The sequence below is a fragment of the Ailuropoda melanoleuca genome, chromosome 2, assembly GCF_002007445.2.
Source record: "Ailuropoda melanoleuca isolate Jingjing chromosome 2, ASM200744v2, whole genome shotgun sequence".
NCBI classification, from domain to species: Eukaryota; Metazoa; Chordata; class Mammalia; order Carnivora; family Ursidae; genus Ailuropoda; species Ailuropoda melanoleuca.
The window spans coordinates 177,377,644-177,384,558 of NC_048219.1; the positions used below are offsets into that span (position 1 = coordinate 177,377,644).

A 6,915-nucleotide genomic window follows, 5' to 3' on the forward strand; every position below is an offset into this window, starting at 1 on the left:
ATTGATTTTCTGTCTGCATGATCTATCCATTGATTTAAGTGGGGTATTCAAGTCCCCTACTATTATTGTATTGCTGTCAATTTCTCCCTGTAGGTCTGTTAAAATTTGATTTATTTAGGTGCTCTTATGTTTGAATACATAAATATTTACAAATATCATATCCACTTGTTGGATTGACCCCTTTATCAGTAAGTAATGCCCTTCTTTGTCTTTCACTACAGCCTTTGTTTTGAAGTCCACTTTGTCAGGGGGCACCTGGGTGGCTCAGTCAGTTAAGTGTCTGCCTTTGGCACAGGTCATGATCCTGGGGTCCTGGGATCGAGCCCCGCATTGGGCTCCCTGTGCAGTAGGGAATCTGTTTCTCCCTCTCCCTCTGCCCTTGTTCGTGTTCTCTCTTTCAAATAAATAAATAAAATCTTTAAAAAAATAAAACAAAACAAAGTCTACTTTGTCTGATATAAGTATAGCTACCCCAGCTTTCTTTTTGTTTCCATTTGCATGGAATATTTTTTCTATCCCTTCACTTTGCCTTTTTTCTTACATCAGAAGTGAGTCTTTTATAGACAACACATACAGGAGTCTTGTTTTTTGTTTGTGTGCTCTTATCCATTCAGCTACTCTTTGTCTTTGGATTGGAGAATTTAGTCCATTTACATTAAAAGTAATTATTGATAGGTATGTACTTATTGCCATTTTGCTCATTGTTTTCTGGCTGTTTCAAAATTCCTCTCTTTTCCTTTCTTCTCTTGCTCTCTTCCCTTCTGGTTTCGTTTCTTTAGTGCTATGCTTAGTTTCCTTTCTCATTATCTTTTGTGTATCTGCTATAGGTTTTTGCTTTGTGGTAATCACGAGGCTCATATATAATCGCCTATCTATACAACAATCATTTTAAGTCAGTAGCAACTTAGTTTTTATGACGGAGCTGCTCAGCTAGTTTTCAGGTCTTTTTCAGGGGGAACTGTCCCATTCGTAGCTGTAGACTCACTGTATTCCCAGGCGCAGGTGCGTTCAGAATCTTGCTAGGCTTCCATCTTGGACCACCCCCTCCACATTCCGGATACCTGCCAATTCTTAAGAAATTATTATAATGTAACATAACAAGACACAAAGCAATTATTCTAAATATTTTAATTTGTCCTTTCTTCCTCTTTCCTCAACCATGGTTATAGGAGATTAATAGGTTTCCACTTGATATTCCACTCCCCAAAATGCCCCAATCTTTTTTTGGATTATACTTGATAGCTCTTTCTTATGCTTTTTAAAAATCCTCATTACCTCCCCTACATCTAGATGACTTCCATTGCCTTTTAGAAGATCTCCTATCAATACTGCCTTTACTTTTAGGTTACAGGATTTATAATCTCAACAGTTCTACCTAAAGAAAAAACCGCCTGGCCAAGAAACATCAGACTGAAAGACTTGCTGCTAAAAAGATTATCCATGAAGTGCTGATATTTTATATATATAAAATAGAATTAGTGGGCTTATCAGGGCAGGTAATGATTCAATCATTCAAAATCATCATTCAAGGGCTCAAATCTCATTCAGAAAAGAAATCGTTTATACATTCTGTTAGTAAGTTGCCCAAGCCCCATGTGACTAACCTGCCTTTTTTTTTTTGTCAAACATTACTGTCGAAGGGCCACATTACATCATTTTAAACAAGAGTACACCCAATTATTTACAAATAGCATAAGTAATCCAAAGCATCCTTTTATTAACTATATGCAAAAGGTATAGTTATATGTAGCTATATATAAAAGGTATTCGAAAAAATGAGTACAGATGTTTAAGACATTGGTCCACTGCCTGCACTTTCTCTGGCTGAAAACCACTGAGTAATCTGATATAACCATCAACACAACATATGGTAAGTGAAAGTAACTTCCTAGATGGGAAGAAGCTCAAACAAAGTGCCTGCAGATGGGCACAGACAAGAAGGGAGATGCTGATTCAGTCTCTGAAACCCCACTCTGAGGGAAAACAACTGCCAGCTAGAATTATCAAAGCAGGGTCGCCTAGGTAGTGCAGTCGTTAAGCGTCTGCCTTTGGCTCAGGGCGTGATCCCGTTGTTTCGGGATCGAGTCCCACATCGGGCTCCTCCGCTGGGAGCCTGCTTCTTCCTCTCCCACTCCCCTTGCTGTGTTCCCTCTCTTGCTGGCTGTCTGTCAAATAAGTAAATAAAATATTTAAAAAAAAAAAAAAGAATTATCAAAGCAAAGTCACAGGTGATAGAATGAAAACGTTTTTCAGCCAAAATATATACAAACTGTATTCTTTCTCAAGAAGCTGCTAGAGAACATGCTTAATCAGGATACAGGGGTAAAGCAGTAAACAGGGACACCCCTGCCCCCAATAGGGAAGAAAAGCAAAGGAGCTTCCTAAGATCTGAAAAAGCAGGAACTCAAAAGATAAAAGCTTTGCAGATTTCATTAGCAAGCAGACCACACTGGAGAGAGAAGACAGAAGCCTTTAGGAGGAATGTCTCCAGGAAAAACAAACTAGTCTGTTACCTAGTTTTGTCTCAGAGAAAAATTATATTGTGAGACTTTTTTCAAAGATGTCAGAAAGTAGTTGAAGATGTAGACACAGGTTCAAACCTTTAGAAGGAGATTTTAAAACTAATAAAAATTTAAGAAAAACAAAAAGGTCTATAAAAAGGAAATGCAATCACTACAAAAAAAAACATGGAAGACCAGAGATATGTCCATACTCGTCATTGTGAAAGCCCTGAGAAAAAATTTATCTGTTTGGAATAATTTAGAAAGGAAAGAAGGAATCTTGGAGTGGAAAAAAAAAAAAATCAGCTACCATAATCGGAAATCACAGATATCTAAAATAGGTTAATCAAAAGAAAGCAGTACACCCATACTTACTTATGTAGGAGGCAAATACCAATGTAAACTACTAAAAGAATACAAAGCGATTGTTTCTGAACAGAAACTGAGAAAGAGATATAGGGGACTGATATCTTTTAGTCTAAATCTCTTAGCGCTATTTCACTTTTTAAACTATGCACACAAATTACTTTGCTATAAAATAGAAAATTTCAAAATGTCAACAATTCATTTAAAAAACATTTTTTATATTAAAAAAAGAAAACCTTCCTTCTAATGACTACATCTGAATTCATAGAAAACAAGAATGAATACTAAAATGATGCATTTTTTCAAAAAGGTAGATGAAATAAATCTGGATAGCTTTAACTACTGTTTAAATTATCTTGAGATTAAACTTGCTAACTTAGCAAATTAAACACTGATAGCAAAAACTCATTTCCTATTCATGGCTTCAGCAAGCTGCATTTCCTATTTCTGACTTGTCTTCCTAATTAAAAGAAAAAATTTAAAAAAATAAAACTCTCTAATAAAATATTGATAAAATGTCATTCTCTTCTGCAAAAGACAAGAAGTATCACTCAAGGGGAATCAAAAAATGCTTAGTGAATATCATGGTGAATATTAAGTCATCTGATCCTAAGAAGGAGTCCTAAGTATCCTTCCAAAAAATACTTGATTATGTCCAGAGCAAACACTGGTTGCTTCTTCTGCCAAGCAGGCAAGGTAGACTTCTAGAAGTGTATCCTGACATGGAAAAGCCCATTAGCGTGCAGCTTGCCACCAACACATTCCTTCTGCACAGATCACAGGGGTGTGCCTCACCAAGAACATTGCCTGTGCAATCTTCACTTTCTACTTTACTTCTTCACTTGTTTGGCTCCCCTGGTAGAGAGCAAGCCCCTTGAGCATTGTAGCCATGTCTTATTTACCTTAGTTGTTCCAAGCAAGGAACACAGCCTGATATCCAGTAGTTTCCCAATAAAAATCCAATGAATCAATGTACAAATTTGCGAATGAATACACCAGTATAGACTCTTTTTCAACCTCTTTTGAAAACGTAAAACCAGATCTATATATTTTTAAAAAGACAAAACTCATATGTGTAACTGCTAGTGAATCTTTGCATAGCACTTGAAAAAAGAGGATACTTACTGGAAGTCGACTGCCTACTCTTTGAGCTTCTGTCACATACCTGCAAGAGAAAGGTCAATAGGCAAAAAATCTTTAGACTTCATTTACTTTTCAGAGTGTAATAATTCCCTTTTAAAATACATATCACACTTGCTAATTGTTACTTCTACTGCCCAGAAAAATAATCTGAACTTACTATCAGGTATCAGAACTTTAGTGCTCACTGGACAAGGAAATGATTATTACAAGGGGAATGGTGATGTTACGGCCCATGCATCACCATGGTCTACCTCAAATTCCACATGCCTCAGCTTCAAATATGTAGGTCTTGGGGAATCAGACACATTACATACGTAATATATGTGAAATACAATTTCACAAGGAAATTTCCAACACTAAAGCAGTGCCAAGCAATGCCTTGCTTAAGTGCAGGCATAAAAATCACCTAGAAAGCTTTTTCAAATATATTTCTCCCTCCTACACTCTGTCTTGGAGGTTTTGCTTTTTGTTATTTTTGTGTTTGCTGCTGTTTTTTGGCCCCTTTAACTCCCAACTAGGAGGACATGGCCTGCCAGCTGAGAATCATTTCCGAACTGAGCCACAATTATTGACTAGAATATGTCCTATACTCCAGGCAGGCTGGGGGGACAGCAACAAATCTATAAAGATCACTTAAGTTTTTAAGATGTGGTTCAGTTTGGTGATGGTGCATACATTCTAGCTGATAAAACAACTCCACCAATTGGTGTGGCTGCCTGAGACAAAAGTTGAAAACGATTTTAAGTCCCTTTTTGGTCTCAGAAACAGAGGCAGTAATAAGAAATGTCTGCTGAGGTAGAAATAGGGGCTACAGCACATTTGGGATAGAGGCCATCTCCCCTTCTAGATGTCACAGGCCAGCCTAGTAAGTTCATTCAAGTAAAAGATCAGAGGCTCCTGTAATAGCAAACACTTCGATTTATTTAAAGAAGTAATATAGCTTGGGAGGTAGTATGGCAGGAAGAAAGGAACACGCGTGCTTCATCGGGGCCCTGCCAACCATGAGATGTGTGATCTAGAGTTCTCTGGGCCTGTTTCCTCATCTTAACACGGGCAAGCTGATCTCTGAGGCCTCTACCAAAAGGCCTAAGATTCTTTTTTTTTTTCTTTTCTCTTCCCTTTTCTGGTTAGTTTCTAACCCATAAGTGCAAGAGTGTTTAAACCTTACAAGCAAAGTCTCATCAATTCATGAAAATCATAGCAATCAATTAAGGCTCATTTTCTAATTTTTGTATTTTAAGCATAACTAGAGGTCTTAATTTAAATGTGTAGGGCGTGCACTGCATTTCGCAGAGATGGTAATGACAAATGGTGACTTAGTTTGACATTTTAAAGAAAACCTCCTTCCCACAGGACCAAAATTTATCATAACAATATTTATACAGATTTATCTATGACTGAAACAATCCAAATACAAAATAGCAGGGATTTAGTTTTTAAATTATCGTACATCTTGTTGATAGGCTACCATACAACTATTGGAAATTATGTACAAGAATATTTAATTATATGGGAAAATATGGGAAGTAAAAGTATATTCGGGGTTTAATCCTTAGTTATAAAAGCTACATGTGTGTGCGCTTGAAGAGAAAAAAAAAGAATGTTTTTCTTGGTTGTAGATTAGCTCTGTACGTTCAAAGCCCAAGGAAATGAATAAAGGGGTGTGTATCTCAAGTGTGGAGGCCTAAGCAGTCCTGGTATCCAAAATAAATGTATGCATGAGAATGAAGGCTAAGCAAAATGTTAGCTGAATGGATAGAACAGGCCACACAAATGGAGACAATTCACTCAGAGATGGGGAGAGAAATCAGAGGTAAGAAATTAGTCAGACAGGCTGGGTCCTAGTTGCTGTTAAGACTAAACCCATCAGTAGAAGAGAAATAATAAAGATTAGAGCAGAAATCAAAGAAATAGAAATGAAAAGAACAGTAGAACAGATCAAGGAAACTAGGAGCTGGTTCTTTGAAAGAATTAACAAGATGGATAAACCCCTGGCCAGACTTATCAAAAAAAAAAAAGAGAAAAGACCCAAATAAATAAAATCATGAATGAAAGAGAAGAAATCACAACCAACACCAAAGAAATACAAACAATTATAAGAACATATTATGAGCACTATATGCAAACAAATTAGGCAATCTGAAGAAATGGATGCATTTCTAGAGATGTATAAACTACCAAAACTGAAACAGGAAGAAATAGAAAACCTGAAAGACCTATAACCAGCAAGGAAATTATAGCAGTAATCAAAAATCTCCCAACAAACAAGAGCCCAGGGCCGGAAGGCTTCCCAGGGGAATTCTACCAAACATTTAAAGAAGAATTAATACCTATTCTTCTGAAGCTTTATCAAAAAATTGAAATGGAAGGAAAACTTCCAAACTCTTTCTATGGGAGAAGATATTTGCAAATATCATATCGCTTAAGGGCTAGTATTCAAAATTTATAAAGAACTTATCAAACTCAACTTCCAAAGAAAGAAAGTGCCCAACCTCACTCAGCATCAGGGAAATACAAATCAAAACCACAGTGAGATACCACCTCACACCAGTCAGAATGGCTAAAATTAACAAGTCAGAATGACATGTTGGCAAGGATGCGGAGAAAGGGGAACACTCCTATACTGTTGGTGGGAATGCAAACTGGTGCAGCCACTCTGGAAAACAGTATGGAGGTTCCTCAAAAAGTTGAAAATAGAGCTACGCTACAAGCCAGCAATTGCACTACTGGGTATTTACCCTAAAGATACAAATATAGTGATCCGAAGGGGCACCTGCACCCCAATGCTTATAGCAGCCATGTCCACAATTAGCCAAACTATGGAAAGAGCCCAGATGTCTATTGACATGTGAATGGTTAAAAGAAGATGTAGTGTATATATATATATATATATATATATATATAT

The 6,915-nt window shown here is 36.9% G+C and overlaps 1 protein-coding gene across 1 annotated transcript in view; it reads right to left on the reverse strand.

Moving 5' to 3' along the window:
* Window positions 1–476: 476 nt before the first annotated feature.
* The window catches only part of BARD1 (BRCA1 associated RING domain 1), an 84,839-nt gene continuing 78,400 nt past the window's right edge, over window positions 477–6,915 (reverse strand). Inside the window, exons 12-13 of the transcript XR_004623616.1 lie at window positions 3,993–4,032; window positions 477–1,070 (exon numbers count right to left, since the gene is read on the reverse strand). The gene's annotated coding sequence lies outside the window, so the exon portion shown is untranslated. The remainder of the gene's footprint in view (window positions 1,071–3,992; window positions 4,033–6,915) is intronic.